Below are 13,890 nucleotides of genomic sequence, written 5' to 3'. Positions count from 1 at the left end.
CTAAACAGTTTTTTCCCACATATGGCGTACCAGCGTAATCAGGACAATTTGGACAACAACTTTTGATGTCCAATTTCTCCTGTTACCTTTGGGAAAATTAAAAATTGGGGACTAAAATATCATTTTTGTGGGAAAAAATAGGATTTTTTATTTTCACGCCTGGGCATTATAAACTTTAGTGAAGCACGTGGGGGTTCAAATTTCTCACCACACAACTAGATAAGTTCCTTAGGGGGTACAGTTTCCAAAATGGGGTCACTTGTGGGGGGTTTCTACTGTTTAGTCACATCAGGGGCTCTGCAAATGGAACATGATGCCAGCAGAACATTCCATCAAAGTCTGCATTCCAAAACGTCACTACTTCCCTTTCGAGCCCCAACGTGTGCCCAAACAGTAGTTCCTCCCCACATATGGGGTATCAGCGTACTCAGGACAAATTGGACAACAACTTTGGGGGTCCAATTTCTCCTGGTACCCTTGGGAAAATTAAAAATTGGGGACTAAAATATCATTTTTGTGGGAAAAAATAGGATTTTTTATTTTCACACCTGGGCATTATAAAGTTTAGTGAAGCACGTGGGGGTTCAAAATTCTCACCACACAACTAGATAAGTTCCTTAGGGGGTACAGTTTCCAAAATGGGGTCACTTGTGGGGGGTTTCTACTGTTTAGTCACATCAGGGGCTCTGCAAATGGAACATGATGCCAGCAGAACATTCCATCAAAGTCTGCATTCCAAAACGTCACTACTTCCCTTTCGAGCCCCAACGTGTGCCCAAACAGTAGTTCCTCCCCACATATGGGGTATCAGCGTACTCAGGACAAATTGGACAACAACTTTTGGGGTCCAATTTCTCCTGGTACCCTTGGGAAAATTAAAAATTGGGGACTAAAATATCATTTTTGTAGGAAAAAATAGGATTTTTTATTTTCACGCCTGGGCATTATATACTTTAGTGAAGCACGTGGGGGTTCAAAATTCTCACCACACAACTAGATAAGTTCCTTAGAGGGTCTAGTTTCCAAAATGGGGTCACTTGTGGGGGGTTTCCACTGTTTAGGCACATCATGGGCTCTCCAAACGCGACATGGCGTCCGATCTCAATTCCAGCCAAAGTTAGCTTGAAAAAGTCAAACGGCGCTCCTTTCCTTCTGAGCCCTGCCATGCGCCCAAACAGTGGTTCCCCCCAAATATGGGGTATCAGCGTACTCAGGACAAATTGGACAACAACTTTTGGGGTCCAATTTCTCCTTTTACCCTTGAGAAAATAAAAAATTGGGGACTAAACGATCATGTTTGTGGAAAAAAATAGGAATTTTTTTTTTCACGCCAGGGCGTTATAAACTTTCGTGAAGCACTTGGGGGATAAAAGTGCTCATGACACATCTAGATAAGTTCCTTAGGGGGTCTAGTTTCCAAAATGGGGTCACTTGTGGGGGGTTTCCACTGTTTAGGCACATCAGGGGGTCGCCAAACGCGACATGGCGTCCGATCTCAATTCCAGCCAAAGTTAGCTTGAAAAAGTCAAACGGCGCTCCTTTCCTTCTGAGCCCTGCCATGCGCCCAAACAGTGGTCCCCCCCACATATGGGGTATCAGCGTACTCAGGACAAATTGGACAACAACTTTTGGGGTCCAATTTCTCCTTTTACCCTTGAGAAAATAAAAAATTGGGGACTAAACGATCATGTTTGTGGAAAAAATAGGAATTTTTTTTTTCACGCCCGGGCGTTATAAACTTTCGTGAAGCACTTGGGGGATAAAAGTGCTCATGACACATCTAGATAAGTTCCTTAGGGGGTCTAGTTTCCAAAATGGGGTCATTTGTGGGGGGTTTCCACTGTTTAGGCACATCAGGGGGTCGCCAAACGCGACATGGCGTCCGATCTCAATTCCAGCCAAATTTAGCTTGAAAAAGTCAAACGGCGCTCCTTTCCTTCTGAGCCCTGCCATGCGCCCAAACAGTGGTCCCCCCCCACATATGGGGTATCAGCGTACTCAGGACAAATTGGACAACAACTTTTGGGGTCCAATTTCTCCTTTTACCCTTGAGAAAATAAAAAATTGGGGACTAAACGATCATGTTTGTGGAAAAAATAGGATTTTTTTTTTTCACGCCCGGGCGTTATAAACTTTCGTGAAGCACTTGGGGGATAAAAGTGCTCATGACACATCTAGATAAGTTCCTTAGGGGGTCTAGTTTCCAAAATGGGGTCATTTGTGGGGGGTTTCCACTGTTTAGGCACATCAGGGGGTCGCCAAACGCGACATGGCGTCCGATCTCAATTCCAGCCAAATTTAGCTTGAAAAAGTCAAACGGCGCTCCTTTCCTTCTGAGCCCTGCCATGCGCCCACACAGTGGTCCCCCCCCACATATGGGGTATCAGCGTACTCAGGACAAATTGGACAACAACTTTTGGGGTCCAATTTCTCCTTTTACCCTTGAGAAAATAAAAAATTGGGGACTAAACGATCATGTTTGTGGAAAAAATAGGAATTTTTTTTTTCACGCCCGGGCGTTATAAACTTTCGTGAAGCACTTGGGGGATAAAAGTGCTCATGACACATCTAGATAAGTTCCTTAGGGGGTCTAGTTTCCAAAATGGGGTCATTTGTGGGGGGTTTCCACTGTTTAGGCACATCAGGGGGTCGCCAAACGCGACATGGCGTCCGATCTCAATTCCAGCCAAATTTAGCTTGAAAAAGTCAAACGGCGCTCCTTTCCTTCTGAGCCCTGCCATGCGCCCAAACAGTGGTCCCCCCCCACATATGGGGTATCAGCGTACTCAGGACAAATTGGACAACAACTTTTGGGGTCCAATTTCTCCTTTTACCCTTGAGAAAATAAAAAATTGGGGACTAAACGATCATGTTTGTGGAAAAAATAGGATTTTTTTTTTTCACGCCCGGGCGTTATAAACTTTCGTGAAGCACTTGGGGGATAAAAGTGCTCATGACACATCTAGATAAGTTCCTTAGGGGGTCTAGTTTCCAAAATGGGGTCATTTGTGGGGGGTTTCCACTGTTTAGGCACATCAGGGGGTCGCCAAACGCGACATGGCGTCCGATCTCAATTCCAGCCAAATTTAGCTTGAAAAAGTCAAACGGCGCTCCTTTCCTTCTGAGCCCTGCCATGCGCCCACACAGTGGTCCCCCCCCACATATGGGGTATCAGCGTACTCAGGACAAATTGGACAACAACTTTTGGGGTCCAATTTCTCCTTTTACCCTTGAGAAAATAAAAAATTGGGGACTAAACGATCATGTTTGTGGAAAAAATAGGAATTTTTTTTTTCACGCCCGGGCGTTATAAACTTTTGTGAATAACTTGGGGGATAAAAGTGCTCATGACACATCTAGATAAGTTCCTTAGGGGGTCTAGTTTCCAAAATAGGGTCACTTGTGGGGGGTTTCCACTGTTTAGGCACATCAGGGGGTCGCCAAACGCGACATGGCGTCCGATCTCAATTCCAGCCAAATTTAGCTTGAAAAAGTCAAACGGCGCTCCTTTCCTTCTGAGCCCTGCCATGCGCCCAAAAAGTGGTTCCCCCTCACATGTGGGGTATCAGCGTACTCAGGATAAATTGGACAACAACTTTTGAGGTCCATTTTCTCTTTTTACCCTTGGGAAATTAAAAAGATTATTGCTGAAAGATCATTTTTGTGACTAAAAAGTAAAATGTTAATTTTTTCCTTCCATGTTGCTTCTGCTGCTGTGAATCACCTGAAGGGTTAATAAACTTCTTGAATGTGGTTTTGAGCACCTTGAGGGGTGCAGTTTTTAGAATGGTGTCGCTTTTGGGTATTTTCTGCCATATAGACCCTTCAAAATGACTTCAAATGTGAGGTGGTCCCTAAAAAAAATGGTTTTGTAAATTTGGTTGTAAAAATGAGAAATTGCTGGTCAAATTTTAACCCTTATAACTTCCTTGAAAAAAAAAAGTTTGTTTCAAAAATTGTGCTGATGTAAAGTAGACATGTGGGAAATGTTATTTATTAACTATATTGTGTCACATAACTCTCTGGTTTAACAGAATAAAAATTCAAAGTTGGAAAATTGTGAAATTTTCAAAATTTTCGCCAAATTTCCGTTTTTTTCACAAATAAACGCAAGTTATATCGAAGAAATTTTAGCACTATCATGAAGTACAATATGTTACAAGAAAACAATCTCAGAATCGCTAAGATCCGTTGAAGCGTTTCGGAGTTATAACCTCATAAAGGGACAGTGGTCAGAATTGTAAAAATTGGCCTGGTCATTAACGTGCAAACCACCCTTGGGGGTAAAGGGGTTAACAAGACAAAGAATATTCTCGTTTCATGTGAAAAATGGATGCTGCAAAGAGCATGAACAATAATGATGAATGTGCAAAACTGTTGAACTTCAAATTTGGCAGTTTGCCCAAATTTTGCAAGGAAATTCAATTTGCATTGAATGTATTTGATGCAAATCAAAAGTGCTTAATTATGCTCTGTGTCTCTTACCTTGTTAATCTACTGTCTCCTTGCATCAGCTCCCCGCATCAGCTCCCTGCCTCATGCAAAGCACGTTGTGAGGTCCTGAAGCCATTGACGAAACGACATGCATTGCTGAGTGATAGTCAGCATAGGAAGCATCAGCCAAGACTAAAGATCCAGAAGAGGACATTGAATTGCCACACCTGAAGAAAAGCAGATACCGGTGAAGCAGGGAGAGATCAGAATAGAACAGCTCAGCAAAGAGATATGTGTAATATTTTTTAACCACTCAAAGGAATCATGAAAAACTGTCTACAGCTGAATGACATGTGACTGGATTCGCCCAAAGAGAGTCACAAAAAGTTCGGATTTGAGCAAATCCAATTTTTTGGTAACATTTGAGGCAAATTTGATTTGTCTTGAATTGATTTGCTCATACAAACAATGTATACTAGGCTAAAATTCTTTAAAGTTCTTTAATAATTGAAAAAATAACCTCCACTCAAATCACTCATATCACATCAAGGTAGCAGTGAGTACCATGACAAGATGAGTTAATCATCTCTGATATAAACTCATAATAACATGAGGACACTGAATAATAAAATATTTTACTCCCACATAGAACTATGCTAATGCCTAAATCCATTATACTGTCAAATTATATGCCATCGAAAAGTATGAAACTCAAAATAAGTCTTTTAAAGTTTCTTTTAAACAACACAGATGTATTTATTGTTCTTTCTATAGAAAAAAAGTAAAGTTAACTGAAATCAGATTCCCTTAGTTTTCAAATGTAACTAGCTAAAGAGAATATTCTTTATTGTTTCTGCAGCTCTGCTGTCTGCAGTAGGAAGCGATAGAGACTCCACATGAAACCGTTCTCATCTTCCTGCCCAGCGCTTTCTCTATGACACAGGTACACACGCCATAATGATGTCCACGGCTAAAAGAACGAAGAAGTGACGTCACTGGGACATAGAAGTAAGGGCTGGTAGAAGATGGCATCAGGAACTTATCATGAACGGGAAGGTGGGAGGAGGATGTTGTATACAATTTCTCACAAAAGGGAGTGCACCTTTTACAATTTTGTAAATATTTTATTATATCTTTTCTTGGGACAGCACTGAAGATCTGACACTCTGATGCAATGTATAGTAGTCGGTGTACAGCTTGCAGAACAGTGTAACTTTGGTGTACCCTTTAAATTACTCAACACTCAGCTATTAGTGTCTAAACCGCTGGCAACAAAATAGAAAATGGCTAAATGTTGTTCAAATGTCAATATTTTTGTGGCCACAATTATTTTCAAGCACTGCCTTAACTCTCTTGGAATGAATTTCTCCAGATCATCTCAGGTTGTCACTGGAACCCCTCTTTCACTCTTCCATGACGATTTCACAGAGCTGGTGCATGTTAGAAGCCTTGTGCTCATCCACCTTCTGTTTGAGGATGCATCACAGATGCTCAACAGGGTTTAGTTCTGGAGACATGCTTAGTCAGTCCAGCAACTTTACTCTCAGTTTCTTCAGCAAGGCACTTGTTATCTTGGAGGTGTGTTTGGGGTTGTTATCATGTTTGAATATTGCCCTGTGGCCTATATTCCAAAGCGAGGGGATCAGGCTCTGCTTTAGTATGTCACAGTACATGTTGGCATTCATAGTTCCCTCAATTAAATGTAGCTTCTCACAGCTATCAACACTCATGCAGCCCTAAACCATGACATTCCACCACGTTGCTTGACTGTAGGCAAGACACACTTATACTCCTCACCTTGTTGCCACCATGTACGCTTGACACCAAATAAGTTTATCTTGATCTCATAAGACCACAAGAAATGAGTGCAATAATCCATATCCTTAGTCTGCTTATCTTCAGCAAACTGTTTGCGGGTTTTCCAATGCATCATCTTTCAAAGAGACTTCCTTCTGGGATGACAGCTATGCAGTCAAATTTGCTGCTGTATGAGGAGTATGGTTTGAGCACTGATAGGCTGACACCCCACTCTGTGACCCCTGCAGCAATGCTGTCAGTAATCATACATCTATTTTGAAAAGACAGTGATGAGCGAGCATGCCCGCCATTACTCAGTACTCGCCCGAGTATCACAGTACTCGGTGTACTCGGCGAGCACCGAGCATTTCCGGGATTATTCGGTGGGAGCTTGGGTTTTCACCTTTAACCCTTTCATGACCCAGCCTATTTTGACCTTAATGAGCTGGCCGTTTTTTTGCAATTCTGACCAGTGTCCCTTTATGAGGTAATAACTCAGGAATGCTTCATTGGATCCTAGCGGTTCTGAGACTGCTTGTCGTGACATATTGGGCTTCATGTTAGTGGTAAATTTAGGTCAATAATTGTTGTGTTTATTTGTGAAAAAAATGGAAATTTGGGAAAAATTTAGAAAATTTCGTAATTTTCACATTTTGAATTTTTATTCTGTTAAACTAGAGCGGTGGTCCCCAACTCCAGGCCTCAAGGGCCGCCAACAGTGCAGGTTTTCAGGATTTCCTTAGTATTGCACAGGGGTTGGAATCATCACCTGTGCAGATGATCACATTACAACCGATGCAATACTAAAGAAATCCTGAAAACCTGCACTGTTGGCGGCCCTCGAGGCCTGGAGTTGGGGACCCCTGAACTAGAGAGTTATGTTACACAAAATAGTTAATAAATAACATTACCCACATGTCTACTTTACATCAGCACAATTTTGGAAACAAAAATTTTTTTGCTAGGAAGTTATAAGGGTTAAAATTTGACCAGTGATTTCTCATTTTTACAACGAAATTTACAAAACCATTTTTTTTAGGCACCACCTCACATTTGAAGTCAGTTTGAGGGGTCTATATGGTTGAAAATACCCAAATGTGACACCATTCTAAAAACTGCACCCCTCAAGATGCTCAAAACCACATACAAAAAGTTTATTAACCCTTCAGGTGCTTCACAGCAGCAGAACAGAAGCAACATGGAAGGAAAAAATGAACATTTAACTTTTTAGTCACAAGAATGATATTTTAGCAACAATTTTTTTATTTTTCCAAGGGTAAAAAACAGAAACTGGACCCCAAATGTAATTGTCCTGAGTGCACCGATACCCCATATCTGGGGGGGAACCACTGTTTGGGCGCACGACAGGGCTCGGAAGGGAAGGAGCACCATTTGACTTATTCAATGAAAAATTGGCTCCAATCTTTACCGGACACCATGTCACGTTTGGAGAGCCCCTGTGTGCCTAAATATTGGAGCTCCCCCACAAGTGACCCCATTTTGGAAACTAGACCCCCCAAGGAGCTTATCTAGATGCATAGTGAGCACTTTGAAACCCCAGGTGCTTCACAAATTGATCCGTAAAAATGAAAAAGTACTTTTTTTCACAAAAAATTTATTTTAGCCTCAATTTTTTTTCATTTTCACATGGGCAACAGGATAAAATGGATCCTAAAACATGTTGGGCAATTTCTCCTGAGTACACTGATACCTTATTTGTGGTCACAAACCACTGTTTGTGCACACGGCAAGGCTCGGAAGGGAAGGAGCGCCATTTGACTTTTGAATGAAAAAATTAGCTCCAATCGTTAGCGGACACCATGTCACGTTTGGAGAGCCCCTGTGTACCTAAAGATTGGAGCTCCCCCACAAGTGACCCAATTTTAGAAACTAGACCACCCAAGGAACTTATCTAGATGCATAGTGAGCACTTTGAACCCCCAGGTGCTTCACAAAATGGTCTGTAAAAATACTTTTTTTTCCACAAAAAAATTCTTTTAGCCACAATTTGTTCATTTCCACATGAGAAACAGAATAAAATGGATCCTAAAATTTATTGGGCAATTTGTCCTGAGTACACTGATACCTCACATGTGGGGGTAAACCACTGTTTGGGCACAGGGCAGGGCTCGGAACAGAAGGAGAGCCATTTGACTTTTTGAATGAAAAATTAGCTCCAATCGTTAGCGGACACCATGTCGCGTTTGGAGAGCTCCTGTGTGCCTAAACCTTGGATCTCCCCCACATGTGACCCAATTTTGGAAACTAGACCTCCCATGGGACTAAAGTAGATGTGTGGTGACAACTTTAAACCCCAAAGTGCTTCACAGAAGTTTATAACGCTGAGCCGGGAAAATAAAAAATCATTTTTCTTTCCTCAAAAATTATTTTTTAGCCTGCAATTTTTTATTTTCACAAGAGTAACAGGAGAAATTGGACCCCAAAAGTTGTTGTCCAGTTTGTCCTGAGTACGCTGATACCCCATATGTGGGGCGGAACCACTGTTTGGGCACACGTCGGGGCTCAGAAGGGAAGTAGTGACGTTTTGGAATGCAGACTTTGATGGAATGGTCTGCTGGCATCATGTTACGTTTGCAGAGCCCCTGATGTGCCTAATCAGTAGAAACCCCCCACAAGTGACCCCATTTTGGAAACTAGACCCCCAAGGAACTTATCTAGATATGTGGTGAGCACTTTGAACCCCCAAGTGCTTCACAGAAGTTTACAACGCAGAGCCGTGAAAATAAAAAATCATTTTTCTTTCCTCAAAAATTATGTTTTAGTAAGCAATTTTTTATTTTCACAAGGGTAGCAGGAGAAGTGGACCCCAATATTTGTTGCCCAGTTTATCCTGAGTACGCTGATACCCCATATGTGGAGATAAACCACTGATTGGGCACACGATGGGGCTCGGAAGGGAAGTAGTGACGTTTTGAAATGCAGACTTTGATGGAATGGTCTGCGGGTATCACGTTACGTTTGCAGAGCCCCTGATGTGCCTAAACAGTAGAAACCCCCACAAAGTATCCCACTTTAGAAACCAGACCCCCCAAGGAACTTATCTAGATGTGTGGTGAGCACTTTGAGCCCCCAAGTGCTTCACAGAAGTTTACAACGCAGAGCCGTGAAAATAAAAAATCATTTTTCTTTCCTCAAAAATTATGTTTTAGTAAGCAATTTTTTATTTTCACAAGGGTAGCAGGAGAAGTGGACCCCAATATTTGTTGCCCAGTTTGTCCTGAGTACGCTGATAACCCATATGTGGAGATAAACCACTGATTGGGCACACGTCGGAGCTCGGAAGGGAAGTAGTGACGTTTTGAAATGTAGACTTTGATGGAATGGTCTGCGGGCATCACGTTGCGTTTGCAGAGCCCCTGATGTGCCTAAACAGTAGAAACCCCCCACAAATGACCCCACTTTGGAAACTAGACCCCCCAAGGAACTTATCTAGATATGTGGTGAGCACTTTGAACCCCAAAGTGCTTCACAGAAGTTTATAACGCAGAGCTGTGAAAATAAAAAATCATTTTTCTTTCCTCAAAAATTATGTTTTAGCAAGCAATTTTTTATTTTCGCAAGGGTAACAGGAGAAATTGGACCCAATAGTTGTTGCCCAGTTTGTCCTGAGTATGCTGGTACCCCATATGTGAGGGTAAACCACTGTTTTGGGCACACATCAGGGCTCGGAAGGGAGGGAGCACCATTTGACTGTTTGAACGCAAGATTGGCTGGAATCAATGGTGGCGCCATGTTGCGTTTGGAGACCCTTGATGTACCTAAACAGTGGAAACCCCTCAATTCTAACTCCAACACTAACCCCAACACAACCCTAACCCTAATCCCAACTGTAGCTATAACCCTAATCACACCCCTAACCCCAATAAACCCCTAACCACAACCCTAACCCCAACACACCCAGAACCCTAATCCCAAGACTAAACCCTAATCCTAACCCTAATCCCAACCCTAACCCTAATCCCAACCCTAACCACAACTTTAACCCCAACACACCCCTAAACCTAACCATAACCCTAACCACAAGCCTAATCTTAACCCTATTTCCAACCCTAGCCCTAATTCCAACCCTAACTTTGATTCAAACCCTAACCCTAAGGCTATGTGCCCACGTTGCGGATTCGTGTGAGATTTTTCCGCACCATTTTTGAAAAATCCGCAGGTAAAAGGCACTGTGTTTACTGCGGATTTCCAGTGTTTTTTGTGCGGATTTCACCTGCGGATTCCTATTGAGGAACAGGTGTAAAACTCTGTGGAATCCGCACAAAGAATTGATATGCTGCGGAAAATACAACGCAGTGTTTCCGCCCGGTATTTTCCGCACCATGGGCACAGCGGATTTGGTTTTCCATAGGTTTACATGGTACTGTAAACCTGATGGAAAACTGCTACGAATCCGCTGCGGACCCCCGGCCAATCCACTGCGGATCCGCAGCCAAATCTACACCGTGTGCATATAGCCTAATTCTAACCCTAACCCTAGTTCTAACACTAACCCTAGCTCTAACCCTAACCCTAGGTCTATCCCTAACCCTAGTTCTAACCCTAACACTAGTGGAAAAAAATATATATATATTTTCTTTATTTTATTATTGTCCCTACCTATAGGGGTGATAAGGGGGGGTTCAATTACTATTTTTTTATATTGATCATTGTGATAGGTTTTATCACAGTGATCAAAATGTACCTGGAATGAATCTGCCGGCTGGCAGATTCGGCGGGAGCACTGTGCATGTGCCCGCCATTTTGGAAGATGGCGGCGCCCATGGAGAAAACACGGACAACGGGAGGCTTGGTAAGTATGAGGGGGGGAGATCAGAGCACGTGGGTGGGATCGGAGCACGGGGAAGCGGACAGGAGGACGGGGAGCAGACAGGACAACGGAGGGGAGCGGAGCACAGGACGGAGGACTGGGGAGGAGATCGGTGGCGGTGGGGGGTGGGGGTTCCAGCCATGGCCGATGATATTGCAGCATCGGCCATGGCTGGATTGTAATATTTCACCAGTTTTCATAGGTGAAATATTACAAATTGCTCTGATTGGCTGTTTGACTTTCAACAGCCAATCAGAGCGATCGTAGCCACCCCCTCGAGCTGAAGTACCACTCCCCCTGTCCCTGCCGATTGGGTGAAATTGGAGTTAACCCTTTCACCTGATCTGCAGGGATGCGATCCCTCCATGACGCCACATAGGCGTCACAGGTCGGATTGGCACCGACTTTCATGACGCCTACGTGTTGTCACAGGTCGAGAAGGGGTTAAATTTTGGCGCTTTTTAGCCAATGAACATTCAGGGATTGTCTGCCATGCACTGTGATACCACAGCTATCTTTGTTGTGATATTACAGTAATTGGCTGGCTGCACAGCGTCATCAGGTCTATAAGAAACCTGGCGCTGCCCTGCTCACAGCATTCTGCTCCGGACTCAGCTAGTATAGGGAAAGCTGCTGCTGAGATAGGGTCAGATTTGTTCTTTTATTAGTTAGTGTGGGTCTACTACTGTTCAATCCACAAATCCTGATAAACCAACAGTCCTTTTTAGGGCTAATTCGGGGGCATATAGATTGCAGTGCTAGGTAGGCAGGGGAGTCTATATGTGCATATCCACATCAGTGCAAGGCATCCAGACACTGTATGTGAGTCTATAGATCTCACTGCATACATCAAAAGGCTCCATTACTGTCTGCTGCCATGTATTTTATATATACCTAGCTGCAGGTATCCGTGGCTAAAATCTTTTTTTTTTTTTTTTGCACCTTATACCTGCTAATTTTATTACAAAGCAATCCATAGCCCCCTTTTTTCTACATTTATTTGCTAGGTCATTTTGCAGACTACAGCCAGGTCATTTTAATACAAGAGCGTGAAAATCAAACAATTTAATACCGCTTTTTTGTCACAGGCATCAGATGTGAGTGCGCAAAAAATTCTGGTCTTTTTTTTATGGTACTATAGTATGTTTTCGAGTGTCTTACAACATTTTTGAACACCAAAAAATATTTAGCTGGCCCAAAAATAATTAGCTACAGTTCTTATATTTATCACTGTGATTTGTACAACACGCATCCCATATTATTGCATTAAATATTTTACAATTTTAGTACTCCAATTTTTTTTTAGTGTCATAGCCTACTTATTGACACAATTTTGGTGGCCCCCAAAAAATCAAGGCCACAATTTGATCGGTCTGTTTTTTCCGTCAGATACCCGGTCTATCTGTGGTCTACAAATACTTGCTTTTCAGGCATACATTTCACTTTTTTGTATGTCTGCTACAATAGGTCTATACAGTATTTTGGGTTAAAAAATAAAAAAAAAACTCCAGGCCACATATTGAAACAGTCTGTTATCTTTGTCCGTCGCCTGGTCTATCTGTGCTATACAAATACTTGCTTTTCAGGCATACATTCCACTTTTTATCTGTCTGCTACCTTTGGAGCATACAGGTAAATGGAAGACACCCCGGCCAAGTTAAATAGTTGCAACACGCTCCGTACAGATTAGCTGGGTCAGAAATCTGTGTGCGTGCTGTTTTTACCTGGTTGTGGAGCTCCAGTGAAGGCAATGCCATTTCTTCCTTCCTAGCGGTGTGGGCGGCGAGGAGATCAGGCGGTATGTAAGAGCTCCGTTCGGCCTGCTGCCAGTTGCTGTCTCGCTAGTTGTGCAGATGATCAAGGCAGGACCTGGCGTGACGTCATCAACCACGTGAGACAGCTCTGTGCTAGTCGCTCGTTCAGTAGAGGTTGCAGTATGGACCATTCAATTCCTACGCGATTTGGAAAGTATGCTTTCCTTCATCAGGGATTTTGCGCAAATCTAATGTTCATTGATTTTATTTTATCCTGACAACATTTGTGGTTATTGTCTAGACCTGCAGCATTAGGATACCGTATATACTAGCGCCACTGCAACATATATTCACATATTGAAACAGTCTGTTATCTCCGTCTGACGCCTCGTTTATCTGTGCTGTACAAATACTTGCCTTTCAGGCATAGATTCCACTTTTTTGTCTCTCTGCTATCCTTGATCTATACAGTATTTTTGGGTTAAAAATTGTAAAAAAAATTCCAGGCCACATATTGAGATGGTCTGTTATCTCTGTCCAACGCCTGGTCTATCTGTGCTGTACAAATACTTACTTTTCAGGCATACATTCCACATTTTGTGTGTCTGCTACAATAGGTCTATGCAATATTTTTGGGTAAATTTTTTTTTTAAAACTCCAGGCCACATATTGAAACAGTCTGTTATCTCCGTCCGATGCCAGGTCTATCTGTGCTGTACAAATACTTGCTTTTCAGGCATGCATTCCACTTTTTTGTCTGTCTGCTACCCTTGGTCTATACCGTATTTTTGGGTAAAAAATTTTTAAAAACTCCAGGCCACATATTTACACAGTCTGTTTTATCTGTGCAACGCCTGGTCTATCTGTGCTGTACAATTACTTGCTTTCTAGGCATACATTCCACTTTTTTGTCTGTCTGCTACCCTAGTTCGGTCGACTATTTTTTTTTTTTAAATTGAAAAATACAGGTCACATATTGAACAGTGTGGTATCTCTGTAAAAATACTTCTGTTTCAAGTTGTTTTGGCTGCTTCATGACTGTCTTAAATGCTCCAGCTACTACTACCACCATCA

This window comes from Ranitomeya imitator, chromosome 3, assembly GCF_032444005.1.
Source record: "Ranitomeya imitator isolate aRanImi1 chromosome 3, aRanImi1.pri, whole genome shotgun sequence".
Lineage (NCBI taxonomy): Eukaryota > Metazoa > Chordata > Amphibia > Anura > Dendrobatidae > Ranitomeya > Ranitomeya imitator.
This window is presented reverse-complemented; position numbering follows the sequence as displayed.